The sequence below is a fragment of the Silene latifolia genome, chromosome Y, assembly GCF_048544455.1.
Source record: "Silene latifolia isolate original U9 population chromosome Y, ASM4854445v1, whole genome shotgun sequence".
NCBI lineage: Eukaryota > Viridiplantae > Streptophyta > Magnoliopsida > Caryophyllales > Caryophyllaceae > Silene > Silene latifolia.
The window spans coordinates 242,904,944-242,925,777 of record NC_133538.1 but is presented as its reverse complement, the minus strand read 5'-3'; positions in this window follow the sequence as shown (position 1 = coordinate 242,925,777).

Here is a 20,834-nt window from a genome sequence, read left to right as displayed (position 1 = left end):
ATTGAAGTTGTACAACCAGTGGAGCTAGAGATCCCATCTCTATGCATTCTACTCGAAAGTCAAATCCCAGAAGCTGATTGGAAGAGGGATAGGTATGATGAACTCGTCCTCTTGGACGAACGAAGACTACACGCATTACATAATGTGCAGACATATCAAGCACGCATCAAACAAGCCTTTAACAAACGGGTCAAACCCAGAAACATCAAGGAAGGAGATTTATTACTTAAGTCAGTCAGAGCTCTCTTACCTGTCGATCTACGGGAAAAGTTTAAGCCTAATTTGCAGGACCATTTTTGGACAAGTCCATACTCTCGAGGGTGCGGTTAAGATCACAGACCTAGACGGGAATGAATTTTCTAACCCAACTAACCTAGACCAATTGAAACGGTACTATCCTTAGTATAGGATAAAACACACCTCGCGTGACCCACGTGACGCTCATGCGATACGAAATAAAACCGGCCTTGGCCCGCTAAAAGCTCATGACATTTCGCTCTTGCGTTTTGACATTTTGACATCCTTATATCATCAACTTGAATTGAATTTCCTTAGGAGTAAGTAAATCTCATGCTTATTTTCTAAGTTCATTACAAGCTCTTGCTTCGAACAATTATTCTTTTGCATTTTTCGAACTACGCACAGGGTTTGATTTCATTTTTTTCTAATGAATACGTAGGCAATCCTTCACCGGATGCAACCCGTCATTTAAAGATGTAAAAAGAAGGACATTTGCGTTTCGCATTTGAAATTCAACAAGAATAAATAAAGGAAATTTATGAAAGTTTCTTAACTAGTAAATCTTTATTCACTGTTCCACAAATAATAGTAATACTCCATATACATAAAAATTTAAATGCTGAAATTTAAAATGCTAGGCTAGGATTCTAAAAACCCTGCCATTTATTACAATTCAAATAATAAATAATACTAGTATAAATGACTAAGGCTATTCTTCCATTTTCCCCTTGCCTTTGTCACCCATGTCATATTTCTTATCTCGACCACGAGCGGGGCGCTCTTGCGTTATTTCCGACCTAATCACCAATGGTCATTCTCGCGGTCTAACATTTCCATTTCGATCCACCACCATCTTCTCGGCAGGAGCATTCTTTGGTTTCTTCGATGGATGAACGACCCGATATCTGGCTTCTTCTTCCTCCTCAGTCAAGTACCTTTGGTTCTCCTTCGCCACTTCACGGACTTTGTAGTCCACAGGTTCATGTTTCCTTAGCTTCTCACGCTCTTCGGGGGTGCTAGCCTTCTTCCATTGCAGATACGAATCAGATACCCATAATGAGCCAACTGGGACGGGTATGAACCACATGTTCCTTTGGGCCCAGCAAATAGCCCACTCCCGACAAGACTCTGCAGTATGTGCCAAGGCAGTTTGAAGGACGGTGTCTAGTTTCGGGATTTTCTGTCTTAAGCCCACTTGCCTCATCAACCTCTCCGAAAAGGTATGGACCATGAATTCCAAGCCAGGAACACGGATGGACCGCGTCGGATCCAAGGTTGATACTCCAGTCACTGACCTGAGATGCCACCATGGGACTATCCATCTGATCAAGGGCCCACCTTCTCTCTTCAGTTTGTTTTCCCAATAATCGCATACTCGAGTGAAGTCCACCATGTACAACCTCGTTCTCATTGCAATCGATCGAGAGCGATATCCTACCACATTAACTGGGGGCTCGATCAACCGCAGTCTTTCCATCAACCAAATCTACAAAGAAAAGGAGATGGGAGTCAGTCCCATATTCGGCCAAAAAAACAAATGAAAAAATAAAAACGGCCAAATAAGGAGAAGAAGATAGGTTCTTACCTGTAAAATGATAGGACTCCCAAGATAGGGAAGCTCGCTGTTCGCATTCCTGTTGTCCAAACCAAGGATGGTCTCTCCTAAAATCAAGCATGCTGGGCTCCTGCGCAGCTCCATTTGCTCTACTATGCCTAGAAATAGAGGGTCGCCCCTCATCTCTTGGTCAACATGCCCTATAAAGACATAACAATGAAGAAGGCAAAATCCATAAGCTCGGCGCCTCGCCACGTAGGAGATAGTGGGGTCCTCCCTATTTATAAATCGATCAACAAAGTCAAACATGCGGACACCTTTTGAGGTCACAAGACGGTCTACCTCAGCCTTGGTCAGTCCAAGCAAATCCCTAAATTTATTTTTATATCCTTGAGAGCTATGGGGTATAACCGGAACACCTTCTACGTCCCATCCTCCAACCGCAGCAATTTCTTCAGGAAAAGGGCAAATCTCGCCCCCCGGAAAGGCAAATACATGGAAATTCGGATCCCAATATTCAAGACAGGCATCCAAGAAGGGCCTTACAACCTTCACTAGCATCAAACTTATAATGGATCCCAAATGGAAAGCACCCATGTCGTGTTTCTCTACATTTGTAAATTCATTCGTCCACTCCTTAATGCGGTTTTCAAAGGCATCCATTTTGTTGGAATTTTTGAGGAAGATATATAGGAGATTTTATGTAATAGACGAGGTCGAGAAAGAGGAATTATGAGAATAGAAGCTCAACAAAGGTCTCTATTTATACTATTCGCTGTTTCCTAATTTCAGTTGAAGACGAACAAGCTGGGGAGATGACGCAGCAGTTGCGCCTCTTCCCCAGGTCTTTTTCCTCGTTTGACGACTGTGGATCTTTCCTAATTCCGTTTTATTTAAAATTTCCTATTCCTATAGGGATTTAATTCGGTAATTCCGTGTAATTGCCAATTTTTATGTTTCCTAATCGCTATGGGTTCGCTTTTCGAGGCAGAATCGCCATTTTCGCCATATACGCACACTTACCCATTCTTATTTTCCTTTTCTTTTCGGGGAATCATTTCACTCCCTCCTTTCAAAATATTTCTAGTATACTTAGACATTTCTTTTAATTTCTTTTTTAGGGGATAGCCCTCTCTACCGTCCGGTCACGTTATTTTTGTCCATTTCGCGTCCATTTTGGGTCATTTTTGTCCATTTCGGGCACTTTTTTGCTTTTTTTCGTGCTTATTTAGGCCATTTATTCATTTTAAGTCTTTAAATATATGTGATTTTCTACGTGAATTTCGGCAGCATGAAGGCATAAACCGTCACATACCAAACCTGTTTTCTAAGCTAACCTGCAGATACAGCAAACGCCCAGCAGCAGAGGCACACATGCCATCATCATATACAGCCAAAAAGACCAAATTTACATCAAAGGACGGGCTCCTGCCCAAAGTAACATCAAAATGTAAAAATGTCCAACAAACAAACAGCCGACAAACTAGTCCCGACGACCCCTCAACTCAGCTATTGTCGCCTCAAGGGCAGCGATCTCAGCATCTTTAGCCTCGAGCTTTCTCAGCAAGCGGGCCGTCTCCTCCTGGGACTGCGCCAGCTTGCGCTCTAAGCCACGCTCCCTCTACACAGAAGAAATGGAGCAATGTTTAATTCTACTTTGCTTTACAAGATTTAAAGATGAGAAATGAGAAACGGGCAGGGAAGGTTCTTACCTGCCTCCCAGAGCCACTGACAAGGGCCTCAATGGCTGTAGCTCGCAGCCGGTTGGCCATCCTCCATAGCGCCACGTGACTGGACGGTGCCACCTACATTCAAAGAAGGTTCAAGCAAATACATTCATATGTAGTAAAGCATAAAAGTACTAAAGACAACCAAAGCTGGGGGCTTACCCTCCTCACGAAGTGCTGCCACTCGTCCAAGCCAGCGTCGGTCACCGCCTCGCCAAAGTCCCGGATCTCTGAGATCGTCATCATGCCCGTCGAGTCGGTGTACTCCAGTGTCTCTGAAAAAGCTAGGGGCTTGATGCCCGCCACCTCGATCTCCTACAAAGCTCAAATCATTCATTATTTTGATGATCATTCATCATTTATCTATTTTATCAAAGACAAATGACAAATTAAGTATGCTTACCACGATCGGCCAGTACGCTAACCTCCGACGAACAAACTCGGCGTACTCCTCGCCAGGAAGAAGGAGAGCATCACCACTCGCAACGACCAGGTCTATCCTCCTCTCAGCCCCCGAAGGGTCCCTAAACATTGTCTGTGGAGGATCGATGGGAACCGTGAAAGTGTCGCGGTAGCACTGCCAAGCCAAACGCTCACCTAGGTACCACACAGGCCCCATGGGCGTCGTCAACAGTAACCGACTCGAGATCCGTGGACGGAGAACCTCAACCACGAAGGCTGGAGCTCCAGTGTAGCCCTCTCAAGGCCGGGGCATCCACTAAAGCAAGAGAATGGGGTCATTCCTATGATCACCTCTAAGCAAAGGAGAAGATATAAAATAAGAATCAAATATACTTACGCTGTCCAAGCTCAGGGCGATCACGCCCCTCCGGCAAACGTCGTAAGAAGACCGCTGACTCTTTCGGCGACACACGATCCAGTCCCTGACGATGGAGTACACCCACGCCTGCAGGCAGAATAGTGATGATTACACTATCTTTCATATTTTCGAAATATATAGAATAAAAAATGACGAAATGATCTTTCATATTCGCAAGAAAGGTTCATATCTCCAACATAAGTCCAGGACCGACAGTGGCAGGAGATGTTCCCTTCTCCATCAACTCTGGACGAATCATGGCCCTCATGTAGCGCGTGAGGACCGCAAATCTAGGGGTAACCCAGTCCCAACGACCTAGGCTACCCAAGTCAGCAAGGAACGGAAAAAGCTTCATCGACAGCCTCTCCCCCTTGTCTCCGAGGTAAATCGAAGACAACAACCACCAAAGCCACAAACGAGCCCTCTACTCAGCAGTACAAGGAGGTGGAGGCACCATCCGCCCATCCATCCTCACTCTCGCCGGAACCCTACCGCCGAAGTAGTCTCTCACGTAGGAACTCGGCACCAAACCAGGAACATGGGCTGCACTCGTAGCCAGGTTCCAGCCGATCCGACTCCTCGCCTTGGCCGAGTCTACTCTCATGGCCGTCGACGGCTACACCACCGGCTCCTCTCCACACGGCAGACCCGAGATCATGCCGTAGTCCTCCACGGTGACCCCGATCTCTCGAAAAGGCATATGGAAAGTAGAGGTCGTGTCCCAGAACCGATCAAGAAAGGCTCGAATTAGGCAAAGGTTAGCCCGAATCTTCCTTTACTTGATCTCTTCCGGCCTCTCACCAAAGCACCGAAAGCTCCTTGCTCGATGATGGTCTACTCCTCCTCCGTCAGCTTCCCGAAGGCATCCATCATCGTCGTGTAGCCCGAGAAGGACCTCATGTTCCCGGCCTCCTGCGTCAATTCAAGAGAAAGCTTTCTTAAGCATAGACAAGCACAAGAAAATCATAAGAAATGGAATAAACAAATAAGGAAACGAAAAAGGAAATGATGAGTGAAAGGCTCACCATACTCCTTGCCATCTTGTACGACAAGTGACTCTCTGCCATGTGGGAAATATCGGTATATTTCATCAAGAAAATTTCGGATTATAACGAAATTATGAAATATGAAATTGCTAGTCATAACCGAATTGCATAAACAAAAGAATAGAGATTAGAATTAACCTTCAGTCCTAGGAATTTGGCCTAAGAACAAATATCGAGATCGATATTCTCCTAATCGTTGCACCCAAAATGCTTTGAGAAATGCCCTTGTTCTTGCTAGAAAGAGATCCCTAATTGTTAATTATTTTTTTAGGGTTTTGTGATGAGAGTTATTAGGTCAAAAACAAGTGAAGAAAATGATTCTCCCCTATACCCTTTTAACCGTCCAAGAGGAGAGGAATAGGGAAGTTTTTTCTTCCTTTTTTTCTTCACTTAAACCGTGTGGCCCAATCAAAAATAAGGAGAAAAATCTTCTTATTTTTAGGTTGTTATCAAAATGTATATAATGTGTATATTTATAAATTGTCAATTATGTCGACACGTATTTAATAAATCCACACACAACAGTTTGTAGTCGATTTATTAATATCGGTCTGTCAATCATTTATTATGACAATGTCGTATAATATATACATTAATTATAAATATCGCATATTTATAATTTGCTAATTAAATATAACCGTTTACGTTTAATTACGAATTAACATCTTAATTCGCTTAAGCTAACATTATATACATTAATTAAATATAACAGTTTATATTCAATTTACGAATTAACAATTAATTCGTCTCAGCTGATATTATTTAATTGTATTAAATAATCGTCTCATCATCACATTGACTAACTTTTTAGTCAAATACATGGACTAACCTTTTAGTCATATAAGGCATCAATGTGATTAGATTTTCATACAATCACATTTCTCAAACACATCCTTTAGGTGTGACTTTTAGGGACCAGTTGATCACCGCCATCAGTATGATAATAACGTCAAACTTCTAGCAAGCCAACCGTTATTAGTAAAGTTAATCAACTGATAAAATACTAAGTATACCCTGTGAACCTATAAGAGATTTATACATGTTATCACACTAACTGTGGAGGACACTAGCTCCAACAATCTCCCACTTGTCCTCACAAGTGTATGTGCGATAACCGATTCTCAAATCCTTAATTTCTCTCACTCAATGTAAAACAATTTGCAAAATCCGTATTTACAAAGGTCGTATTTTAAAAGTGATCAATATCAAGAGTGGTTTTCCCGACTAAAGAGTAACTTAACTGATAAACGAATCATCATTCGAGCATGGCCATGCATTTCAGTTACAACTCCTCGAGTGGCCCTGAGAAATGTCTAAACCTGATAAAGGTTGGATATTTTCTTCAACTCGAATCCTGCAGATTTAAGCACGCATGAAATGACCCAAGAAAAATCGCTTAGCCTCCCATTACTGGTCGACCATGAGAAAGAAACCAAAGTCACCCAAAAACTGCCTTAATCTCAAGAGACAATCGATAGTCAAAAGAATCAACTCTAGGAACACAATGGACGTCCAATCCACGACCTGGCACCGAATGTTTTTAAACATTTAGCACTCTATTACGTTGTCACAATGTCCTACGAGGTATCGTTATAACTCGCATCTGTGATCGATCAGCCAACCGTTTGGCTTATGGCTCGTTGAACCCACCATCAATCAACTTCACAAAATAATAGCCAGAGTTATCAGCTCATGTAGGTGATTACGGACCAAAACAAATATAATGTAATTCAGTTCACTTTGTGGCGTTCAATGTTGTCGTACAATCCACATGAAAAACAAAATATGAAATAATACGATGAAGTTATAAATAGCATATGAAAAAGATAATGTATCGAATCCATTAGCAACTAGTACAACTCAAGAACACGTTTAATTCCCATGGAAATAACGTGCCCTTCATGCTTATCATATTTCAATGGTTTAGTGAGAGGATCCACGATGTTGTCATCCGTAGCAATCTTGTCAATCACTATCTCCTCTTGCTCCACGTAATCACGGATCAGGTGAGCCTTCCGATGTACATGTCGAGACTTGTTGCTAGACTTAGGCTCCTTGGCCTGGAAGATGACACCTCTATTATCACAATAGATGGTGATTGGGTCATTCGAATTAGGAACTATGGTTAGTCCTTGTAAGAATTAACGCATCCATATAGCTTCCTTTGCTGCTTCTGAAACGGCATAGTACTCGGATTCATTAGTAGAATCTGCTAGAACTTCCTGTTTGAAACTTTTCCAGCTGACCGCAGCACCATTAAGAGTAAAAACGAATCCAGACTGAGATTTCGAATCATCTCGATCCATTTGGAAGCTAGCATCTGCGTAACCGATTGCACATAACTTAGTATCTCCTCCATAAGTCAATGCCCAATCCATAGTTCTCCGTAGGTACTTAAGGATGTTTTTAACAGCTATCCAGTGTGTTTCACCTGGATTGCCTTGGTACCGACTTGTCATACTCAATGCATATGCCACGTCTGGACGTGTGCATATCATGGCATACATGATTGATCCTATGGCTGATGCATAAGGAACGCGAATCATGCGCTCGACCCCTTCCGGTGTCTTGGGTGACTGAGACTTGCTCAAATGCATCCCAGAAGTCATTGGAAGGTTCCCCTTCTTGCAGTTGGTCATGCTGAACCTTTCAAGAATCCTAACTAAATAAGACTCCTGACTCAGTGATAACATCCGTCGTGATCTATCTCGATAGATACGGATTCCCAATATGCGTTGTGCCTCACCCAGATATTTCATCTGGAAATGGTTTTTCAACCATCCTTTTACCGAAGATAAGAGAGGAATGTCATTCCCAATCAAGAGTATATCATCGACATATAATATCAAGAAACCAATCTTGCTTCCACTCGACTTGATATATAAGCATGGTTCTTCGACTGATCGAGTGAAACCATACTCTTTTATCACATGGTCGAAACGATGATTCCAACTCCGAGAAGCTTGCTTAAGTCCACAAATGGAACGTTTAAGCTTGCACACTTTCTTAGGATTTTCAGGATCTATGAAACCTTCGGGTTGTACCATGTACAATTCCTCCTCCAAATAACCGTTTAAGAAGGCGGTTTTCACATCCATCTGCCAAATTTCATAGTCATGAAAAGCGGCAATCGCTAAGATTATCCGAATGGAACGCAGCATAACTACGGGTGCAAAAATTTCATCATAATGCAATTCGTGCACTTGAGTGAAACCTTTTGCCACTAGTCGTGCCTTATAGGTATCTGGTTGCCCGTCTACAGAATGCTTTATCTTGTAAAGCCATTTGCACTGAAGAGGTCGTACCTTGTTAGGTAAATCAACAAGATCCCATACGTCATTCTCATACATGGAGTCCATCTCGAATTGCATGGCTTCAAGCCATAGCTTAGAGTCAGAACAGGTCATGGCATCTTTATAGGTAGCGGGCTCATTACTCTCTAGGAGCAAAACGTCATTTTCCTCGACCATACCAATGTATATGTCTGGAGGATTAGAGACTCTACCCGACCTCCTAGGTTACTGGGGAATGTAAACCGTATCATTAGTTGAAGGAACATCTTCCTCCATCTGTTCCTCGTTTGTTGGTTCTTGAATCTCCGACAGCTTGAAGGTTCTATTACTTAACTTGTTCTCGAGAAATTATTTCTCTAAGAACTTTACACTAGCCGCAACAAAAACTTGATGTTCGGTAGGCGAATAGAAGTAACTACTTGACATAAGCCTCGCAGCCCCAAATCCGAATAAAGGACAAGTTGGGGACCGTTCCCTTCCATATTTCATACGGAGTCTTGTCGACAGCTTTAGACAGACTTCGGTTAAGTATAAGAGTAGCTGAGAAAAGAGCAAATCCCCATAATGAATCAGGTACTACCGTGTGACTCATCATGGATCGAACCATATCAAGTAGTGTTCGATTTCTCCGTTCGGACACACCATTTAATTGAGGTGTTCCAGGTGGAGTTAACTGTAAAACTATTCCACAGTCTTTAAGGTGTTGATCAAACTCATTTGAAAGATATTCACCACCCCGATCTGAATGGAGTGCTTTAACCTTTCTTCCCAGTTGGTTCTCAACCTTATTCTGGTATTCCTTGAATTTTTCAAAAGACTCACTTTTATGCTTCATTAAGTCGACATATCCGTATCTACTCAAATCATCTGTGAAAGTGATAAAATATCTATAACCGTCTCTTGCGGTGATTGACATAGGTCCACGTACATCAGTATGTATGAGTCCTAATAGGTCATTAGCGCGCATTCCAACACCTTTGAAGGAAATTCGAGTCATTTTGCCGATACGACATGATTCACACGTGCCAAATGAAGAGAAATCAAATGTGGGGATAGTCCCATTCTCAATGAGTTTCTTTACACGTTTTTCATTTATGTGTCCCATTCGACAATGCCAAACATAAGTTAGATCTTTGTCACCAACCTTTAATTTCTTATTATTCACATGTAATATATCTGTGGTTTGATCTAAGATATAAATTCCATTCATGGAAACTGCTTTGCCATAAACCATTTCATTAAAAGAGAAAATACAATTATTGTCCTTTATTGAAAATGAAAAACCGTCTTTATCAAGTACGGAAACAGAAATAATGTTCTTAGATAAACTTGGTACATAGTAACAGTTATATAAATATAACTCAAAACCACTAGGGAGCTGGATTACGTATGTTCCCATTGAGACTGAAGCAACTCTTGCTCCATTCCCGACTCGCAGGTCCACATCACCCTTTGCGAGGGGTGTGATGTTTTTAGGCCCCGCAAATGATTACACAGATGAGAACCACAACCAGTATCAAGTACCCAAGTTCCGAAACTTGCATGGTTAATCTCAATTATATGAATATAAGATGACATACCAACAGGAGTGACGCGGCCTGCTTTTATGTCCTCACGGTACATGGGACAGTTCCTCCTCCAATGCCCAGTCTTGTGACAATGGTGGAACTCAACGTTACTGCCCTTGATCTTTTCCTTGCCTTGTGAGTCACTAGTCTCACCAGGCCCACTCTTACCGTTTCCTGACTTCTTAAACTTTGGCTTTCCTACAGTTAGGTCGCCGTGAGCTTTGCCCTTACCCTTATTCTTGTTAGAAATCATGAGAACATCTTGCTTCATGCTCCCACTCAATTTCATATCCTTCTCGGTCTGTACGAGAAGTGAGTGTAGCTCATGAGGACTTTTCTTCATGTCATTCATGCAGTAATTTGCCCTGAAGAGGGCAAAACCATCATGAAGTGAATGAAGCATACGGTTAATTACTATGCTCTCACTGATTTTACAATCAAGTGCCTCTAATTTCTCGATATTCTCAATCATGTTAAGAATGTGTGGGCTAACCGGTTGGCCCTTCTGGAGTTTCGCATCAAAGAAGCGACAGATATGCTCATAAGTAACGATTCTTGGTGCTTTTGAGAACTCATTAGTGAGCGTGGTGAAAATCTTGTTTGCACCATGGGCAATGAAGCGTCTTTGCAAATTGGTTTCCATTGCAAAAATGAGTACGTTCTTTATCGCACCCGCTTCCATGACGAAGTCACTATAAGCAAGTGACTCGTTAGCTCTTGCATTGGGGCCTGGGTTTGGCGGTATTGGCTCAGTTAAGTACTTGAGCTTACCATCAGCAATGGCAGCATTCCGTAATGATGCCTCCCAGTCCGAAAAGTTGGACCCGTCATTCTTCAGTCGTGTGGACTGATTCATGTGGTCCATGAAAGTTTTGAGCCAGGACTCGCGTGCAAGTGTGACACTTGGCATAGGGATATCATTATTTCCAGCCATTTGTTGTAAGCAGTATTATCAATATAAAACGAATTCTATACTGCGAAAAGAAGAAGAAAAATATAATAAGCATACTCATCGTTATGATTTAAGTCTAATGCAAAAACTGTTATAATACGAAGACTCAAGCATTTATACAATTGACCTCCCTCAAGAATTATATAAATGATCCCAAGACTCAATTATCTGTAAATTGATAAGCCAACCTCTTGGCTAATTCTACTGTTAGAATTCTTGGTTGATAAATTTCTGTAAATTCTATCTATAGTCCATCATAATCACGAGAAACTCTTCGGATTATAATGTTGAGGTAAAATAAGTCAACACAAACTACTTACCCAACGTAGAAGGGGTCACATGGAGAGTAAGGTCATATATGCCTACCGACGAAGAAGGGATTCATAGTTGTTTGGCCTATAAAAACTAGTCTCAATTTTAGTTTTAGAGGAAGATCCCATCAACTTTATTTTAATTCATTTTAAGTGCACTAATATCTAGCATGCGAAAATGAATAAACTAAGATGATCGCTTAAAATTGTGTGACATCTTTATGTCCATGATAACTAACATTCAATCTATATGAGTCAATTTTCATGCATATTAGTAGGTGGTTTGGTTTAGGCGGAATATGATGCACTAATTAACATGCGAAGAAAAGCAACGAGAAGGAAAAACGTAAAACAAAAACAAAGTCCTAGTGTGGCCTATTTACCAAGATGAACATAAATACAACTTTGGAATCCTTCCTAGGACCCGAGAAGCTTGTCTTGATGTTCCATCTTGGTCATGTAGCGGGAGTGAGCAATCAAATCTCCATCTTTAGTCTTCTCAAAATTACAATTAAAAATTACAAAATAAACCTATTTACATTCTAATTTCAAAACATAATACTTAAAGAAAACCAAAGGAGATTCGAGATCTCAAAATTACATCAAGATTATGTTTCCATCATTACGAAAACATAATCAACTAAGGCCACACTAGGTAATACAAATTACAACCGATTGCAAAAATACGTAAATAAACCATTCAACAATTCATGCAACTAAATAAAATGCATAAACTATAAATTAATCATTCAAGACATAATTCCTTAATTATGTAGAGTAATTTATCCAAACCACCTATTTTATAATTATCAAAATTATGTGATAATTCCTCAATTACTCACAATAATTCCAATCTTAATTCACATTAACTAGTGATATGAATTAATCCAACATTATTTTAAACCTCTTTAAAATAATTGGGTATCTAAAATTTGTGAACTTTTTCACAACAAACAATCATACATTATAAATTTAATTTATAATATTTATCGGCCAAAACACAACAAAAAAAATTTTTTTTATCATTGTTCTCGGCATACCAAAAAAACAAAAACAGTTTTTTTTTTCTTTTTTATTTTACTTGCGGCATATACCCTAAATGTCGAAAAACAGGTTTTTCTTTTCTTTTCTTAGCACGAAAACTGACCCCTTTTATGAACAAATTTGTTTAATGTTGCTAATATAACAAGATTGGTATAATCATCAACTTTTAATTTAAATATAGATTCAAACTAGATGATTCAATTTAACCTCTTAAAAAGAATATCCAAATTATGATTAAATCGATTATCCGAATATTTGATTCATCATAATTGATTTGAACATTATTAAATTTAATGAATCATGATTCTAAACAATAATTTAAAACCATGTATGCCAAAAACTATATAGCAAAACAAATGAACAAGATCAATCAAAACGATTTCCATTTACATTTCAATTTAATTCTTATTAAATCAAAGCATCTACAAATTTATCATATTATCATCTTAACATATTAAAACAACAATATCAATAAATCAAAATGGAACAAAACATCAAAACAAAACAAAAAATCATCTCGGCAGAAAAATTTTTAATGCGGCCGAAATTTTTTTTTCTTCAAATTTTTTTTGTTTAAATCCATTTATGAAAATCATATAAAATAATTTCGTGGCCTATGCTCTGATACCACTTGTGGGAAATATCGGTATATTTCATCAAGAAAATTTCGGATTATAACGAAATTATGAAATATGAAATTGCTAGTCATAAACGAATTGCATAAACAAAAGAATAGAGAATAGAATTAACCTTCAGTCCTAGCAATTTGGCCTAAGAACAAATATCGAGATCGATATTCTCCTAATCGTTGCACCCAAAATGCTTTGAGAAATGCCCTTGTTCTTGCTAGAAAGAGATCCCTAATTGTTAATTATTTTTTTAGGGTTTTGTGATGAGAGTTATTAGGTCAAAAACAAGTGAAGAAAATGATTCTCCCCTATACCCTTTTAACCGTCCAAGAGGAGAGCAATAGGGAAGATTTTTTCTTCCTTTTTTTCTTCACTTAAACCGTGTGGCCCAACCAAAAATAAGGAGAAAAATCTTCTTATTTTTAGGTTGTTATCAAAATGTATATAATGTGTATATTTATAAATTGTCAATTATGTCGACACGTATTTAATAAGTCCACACACAACAGTTTGTAGTCGATTTATTAATACCGGTCTGTCAATCATTAATTATAAATATCGCATATTTATAATTTGCTAATTAAATATAACCGTTTACGTTTAATTACGAATTAACATCTTAATTCGTTTAAGCTAACATTATATACATTAATTAAATATAACAGTTTATATTCAATTTACGAATTAACAATTAATTCGTCTCAGCTGATATTATTTAATTCTATTAAATAATCGCTCATCATCACATTGACTAACTTTTCAGTCAAATACATGGACTAACCTTTTAGTCATATAAGGCATCAATGTGATTATATTTTCATACAATCACATCTCTCAAACACATCCTTTAGGTGTGACTTTTAGGGACCAGTTGATCACCCCCATCAGTATGATAATAACGTCAAACTTCTAGCAAGCCAACCGTTATTAGTAAACGTTAATCAACTGATAAAATACTAAGTATACCCTGGGAACCTATAAGAGATTTATACATGTTATCACACTAACTGTGGAGGACAATAGCTCCAACATGCCGCCCAAATAAGATGTCTGCCATCCCATTTCTCTGCCCACTCAGGCGCTCCTACGAACTGGTGGCCACGCACCTCGTCCCACGTTGGCCCTCCGTGGGGCCTCCTCCTCCTCCTCTACGTCCTCTACTAAGTCGTCCTCCATCTCATGAACAGTAGAAGGCTCAATGTCGGTCTCCAAGAAGTCTCTCCCCGACGTAGAAGGGATATCCTCTGCAAACAAAGTATTTCAAGCAACGTTAAGTGTGTTTTCGAAGCATTTTTCGACCGTTTCAAGCATAAAAAGCGGCGTTCCTGGCCATCTTTGGCCACGCTTTCCAAAGTCCAACCACACATGTGGTGATGCGTGTCCTAAATATGTTATTTTACATCCTATTTTACACGCATTTCAGAGCTCATTTGTGTAGTTTAAGCTACTATTTTCCCTATTTCCGTCTACTTTTGTGTTTTTGTATAATATTGCAGAAATGTGAAGAATTCAGCGGAAATCGAGTCGAATCCGTCCCCAAGTACCTAATGTTGCATTTGACAAGAAGTATTTACTTGGGAAGCAAGCTTGGTGCGCGTATCGAGGCCCGAAAGACGAATTTACGAAGCTTTTGGAGCAACTACCTGATGAAGCAGTCGGTAGACCGGTGTCCATGGTCGATCGACCAGAGCACAAAGATCAGAAGCTCTACCAGACAAATGAGCCTTGGTCGATCGATCGAGTTGTATGGTCGATCGACCAACCGTGAATCTGATGCAAATTTCGAGAATTCCAAAGCCCATTGTAATTAGGTTTTAGGAATAAGTGTTACGTTATATTCCTATATAACGTAACCTGATGTTTTCAGAATATCATCAAGTCTTTTATCATCAGTTTTTAGGAATCGAATAATTAGGGTTCGATATTGAGTTTGGCATTAGTATTCACATTCATTCAATACAATTTATTTTCCGTTCGTACTTTCGGATTCTTTTTCCTGCTTTCTACTGGTAATATCGGTTCCCTATTTCAGTTTACTTTGTTCGTTCATAGACTAGAAATTGCTAGAGTAGTTTTCCCAAAGCCAAATTATCGTTTCATGTTAATTTTTTATTTAGTTATTTTAATCATGAATTCGTTTACTTTATTAGTTAATTTTATTGTTGTTATTATTTCCAGTATGAGTAGCTAAACCCTTTGTGCTAGGATGTAGGGAATCTGTAGTGTAGGCGGCATTAGAATTGGTAGACCTGAGTCGCGCCATGGTCGATCGACCGCCTACCCTGGTCGATCAACCGGCCCCGTGAGAATTAGTTTCGTTTTAATTAATTTAATTGCTATTTTTGACGAATCGAGTGCACGCGACTAGTTGAATGTTTAGGAATTGACCGACCCGATAAGATCGAAAGATAGGGGAGGAAAATAGACTACCTAATTAAGACGACTAAATTAATAAGATCGAGAGATAAGTTAATTTAGACCTTTAAATCACTTTTCAGGACGAAAGTTAGTATTAGTGATATCAGGGACCTGTAGCTAGATCGAAAGATGCTACCTGTTAAGAATGGACCGAGAGCACTTCTTATTTTCCCGTCTCACGTGATTATCTCAGACTTGCCTAGTATACTGCCGCCGAAACTAGAGTGAACCGACCATCTTAGTACCCTTTTAATATTTGATTTCATCCAGTTCTTTTATCAGTCATTTATCTACTTTTGTTATAGAACAATCCAAAACAAACCCCCACACTTTTGTTACTTTAAGACTAAAATTAGACAACTAATAATTGCATCGCCTCTCTGTGGTTCGACCCTAACTGCCACTATCTATAGTAGTAGTTTGGACTATAAATATTATCTTTGGTACTCTACGACGGTATCATGTGGTAAGAAGGGTCAAGATAAGTCTAAGTTCGAGCCTAGTCGCAGGTTTGAGCCGAAAATTCGGCAGCATTTCGCTACAATGTTAATTATGCCATGAAAAAGTGTCCCGGAAGAGCTATCATAAATAAAAAATCCGGCATGATAAAAAGATTACCCACTACTCAAGGGTTCCAGAACACCAAGTTTCATAAAAAATGGGCTAGTATAGGGCCATTTTCGAAGGATTTTACGGTTTAGCAGAGAGACCGTAACATTTCGCCCTCAAATCCTTAATACTCGACGAAAATCCAAAAGGAATACGTGGTTGTGTTCCTAACATGGCCAATTACTCATTTCTAATGTCAATTTCATGAGGCAAATTCATCTGGGACGAAAGCCCCAAATTTTCGACACAATGGGCATATAAACCCTAATTTTCGACTCAGAAAATCAAGCTCAAATGCAAATGAAAGCAAGTACAAGATACATACCTTTATTAGTCATGGCTAATGGCGAGATTTGATCAAGTTTTTGGCGGAATTTGGTCGGTTTTTTGTGAGAAACACGAGTGTTTGTGTTTTGAAATAAAAACAAACACGACTTAAGTCGCGTTTTTACCCAGATAGGGACGAGCTTGGGAAAGGACGCAGCTCTAGTTGCGCCTCTTCCAAAGATCGCAGCTTCTGCTGCGCATTTTCCTCAACAAGACTCCCTCAAAATTCGTTATAAGTTCGTTATTTGTGGGTCCAGGCTTCATGCGCCTCTTCCCCGGCATATGGCTCTCCTTTTTGGATGTTTTCTTCGTCCAGATCAGTATTTTCTCCTCAATTGACTACAGACGACCACGATGTTTTCATTCCTCAACGTATGATTTGACCCATAGTCATCGATATATATTCTCCAGCAGTATTTTGCAATATTGCTCAAATCGTTATATCCTCCGCAGCGGTATTTCGCAGTATTGCTCGCTCAAGATTTCTCCCATGACGATCAAGATGTTCCTAGTTGTAGATACCCGTATCCGTCGATATTGGAATTTATAGAGAACCCGACAAACACCCGATGATGATAGGACACATGTATTCTTTAGTTGTCATTGTCATTATTTGGAGCTCGTTTTACGATGTAGAATGGGCGTCGTCGATGAAATATTTTATCAATTTAAATGATATTTGTTTTATTAAAGTGAATTCATTTTATTATTTTAATTTGAATTTATTTTCTTAAGTTTATTTTATTGAAAATAAAATAGATATTTGATTTGAAAATTCATTCTTAAGTTACTTGATTTGAAAAATCAATTTAAATCGTTTTATAAATCGTATTTGAAGAACTCGATTTTTACGATGGTTTTGTATGCGATTTTGAGCTCGTTTTCAACTCGATTTGAGCACGGTTTTCGAAGCAAACTCAAGCCAAATCTTAACCCATAACCCAGTCTATCACTCACCCTCATAACAAGGCCCTAACCCCTTCCACAAACCCGTCCAAACTCCCTCCAATCCAGCTAATAACCCGTCCCAAACAGCCCGCACAGCCAACCCTTTCCCTTACCTGTGTTCAGCATTACCAAGCCTCAAACCCGCTCCAAACGCCACTTAAACCCGTGCCCATTAACCCTAAACCATACCCTAATATCTTACCCATATTACCTTAGCTTAACCACCAAGCAAACCCCTCATACAAACCCTAAAAACCCCACGAAATAGCTGATGGACAGCAGCTATGCAAACCGAGTCCAAGGTCCCTTAACCCTATCAAACCCTACTTTAACTCTCTATAAATACCTCCCCTATGCCATACATTCAGGGCTCTAAGTTCTCCACACATACTACCGTCACTCACTAGCATCAATATCCACAAACAAACCCTAGTTGCCTCTCAAAACTCTCGACAAAACCGAGACATCCAAACTGAGAAACAGTTTGTGTCTCTCTCGAAATACCATTCGTTCCCCTTTCAAATCTCCATTAAAATTCGAGTTTCTTATTCCTAATTAACCATATAACATCCATCTACATCTTAGACAAAGATTCACGAGCCAAATTGACCTTGAGAGTACACGAATCCCCTCGAAAAACAGAGTGTCATACACTCTGTTTTCGCGGCTTTTCCTGTCTGTCCATTTCTGTTTGTGCTCATTTTTCGTGCCCAATAACTCAGACCGAGCGTGGTTTGTTTTTAGATCTTTGTTCTCCTCTCTTTCTAGTTTTCAAAAAATCTTTTAAATCTAATTTTCACCGTGAAACGAGTGAGAAATTGCAGTTTGAAAGTTGCTGTCCAGATTTACAAAAAACGTGTTACAACTTTGTTCCTTCGTCGACAACGGCCTCTCGAGATAAAATCTACGATCGATTACGACCCAAGACGGCGTCAACAATACATGTAGGTTGAGGGTGCATCAAATCCTCCTCTTCTCCCTTTTATTTCGTTTCTTTTATGTTTGTTTTATAGTTTGTTCTGTATTTTGTTTATCGTTATGCATCGTTTGATTTTGTTAACTATGAAACTAGTTTAGTTTGAGTACGAGTTAAAGTACCACCATGAACACCCGCGTTGACTTGAGTCGGGAAAGAAATCCGCCACATCGGTCGGTCGTATCCCCCTTCTCATTTACATATCCTCGTGTTCAAGGTAGGACATTAATAAAACGAATTCTAACTTGGTTCCTCGCTTTTGACCCCTCGCTTGTTTCATTCAATTCGACCTGCCCTAGGACCCTTCGCATGTTAGTTCGACCTCTGATTGTTAACATATGACTCATTTAGACGGCATTAGATCGTTTTAATAACCTAATTAGACATGTTAGGTGGCATCGACATAGCCTTAAAAATCGATTAACAATTCTATAACCTAATTTAATGCATCTCTCTTTTCACTTGATTTTCGCTAGCATAGGAGTGCGTGATTAGCACCTTCCTATTAACACTCGATGAGTAAGCGTTAATCTTGTAACTTTGTGACCTAATTGGACCCTTTATTAGGCCGTGTAGAATGCATTCGCGTGATATCTTCTCAATCGATCAACGTCGTTTCTAACTTGTTTTCTAGCCCGTTTTCGAACTCGTTTCGCAATTATTTGATCTAACTAATGAACCTAACCTAAGAACTAGGGTGGCCGTGGCTTGGCCGTGAGGGTGGCCGTATTTTTTGTCTTTCTTGCTTCGTTTTTTTATACCATTTGTTCTTTGTTGTTTCGTAGCTTGTAATTTATAGTTTGTTCAGTTGTAATTTTCAAGTTTGTTTTACTTTTATTGAGTCAAAACTTCTTCAAAAACCTTAGTCTCATTTGGTTAGATGGTTGTGTTCCAATTCGTGTAAGAGCGTAGTAAATCGCATGTTGTTTAAAGCGACATGGCCCGATTTATGCTAATGTATGCTTTGGTGTGTGACCCAATGTCTAATTCGATAAGATTAAGCGAAAGCACGCATTACGAGGAGTGACCCAAGGCCATGGGTTATGTAAACCGTGGGCCACCCCTTTGTTCACGTTTTCCTAGGCCGAATGTCCATGTGTCGTGTATGGTGTCGTATATAGCAATTGTATTTAGATCAAGTTGTATCTCGAATTTCTCGTCGTGTCTGCATGAAATGCCTGGGTTGTAATAGGGTAGATCCCAACGGCTCCCCCATTCCCATCAAGCCTTGTTTGCTTTGTTTTGTATGTTGTTAGATCAATCAACCCACATGCTAAATTACAACTTTGATAAAGTTAGTTTAGTTGCATCTAAATCGACATAGAAACCTCACATGTTAGGGTTTTAAAACGATGTTTGCATATCATATATCGCAGTAGCTACGACCTTGTTTGAAATCCGATACTTGAATTAGTAGAGGCCGTTATCGACGGGCGGGGTTAGGTGTCTTTACGGCCTTCCTAACACGTACCCTCACCCCTTACTCAAGATCTATGGTTTGTGGATCCGTCTAAATACCATTGGATTACGAGAGTCATTCAAATCGAGTGATATAGGGTACAAGTCTTTATCTTTAATCATTCGTAGTCGATTGGCTTTATGCTTTTCGATGAAAGGTGTAAAGTTGACTTGAACGGTTCCAAGTTCCCATAAAACTTGGTGGCGACTCTAATTTGTCTTAATTCGATTCGAAAAAACCTCGAGTCGATTATGCCTCTTGTGGATCCCGCGGACGCAGTTCCCGCGGGCGTTGTCCACAGTTTGGCGACTCCGCTGGGGTTAAGAGGACTAGTTACACTTTGTTTCTAGGGTCTTTTCCTTCGTGGTGAAACTTGAAAATAAAGTATTGGAAAGTAAAACATTACTCGTAGTGCTACGATTCATGCATAAACCCTTAAGGACTTTCCCGGGCCGTCCCAGCGCTTCTTTGTGATGCGTGGGGGGCGACGTCCCACTATGCCAGGTGCTTGCACATTGCTTGCTTCCGCTCCGCCTCGTCGTGCTTCTTGAGGGTGGGGATGCTCTTCTAGGTACTCTACCTAAAGGCCCTTGCTCTATTAGACCCAAAAGGACGGAGGGCATAGACCTTCTTGTAGAAGACTTGTCGAGACTTAGAAATGTCTAGGAACATACATCCTTATAACATGAGAATGACAATGTGCAAGGTGAATTTCCCGAGTCTTTTCAAATTTTCCATATCAATTTCAAAACCGAACTTTTGAACAACTTACTTTCAAAATAGCATGGTTTTAAAAACGCGGAACGCTGCCCAAGTAGGACTAGATTTTTCGGCCCAAAATGAGCTTTTATAGCCAGCATGCTGCCCATTTTAAATCTCATTTTCAAATCGATTTTTTCGTTTTTTTCAAAT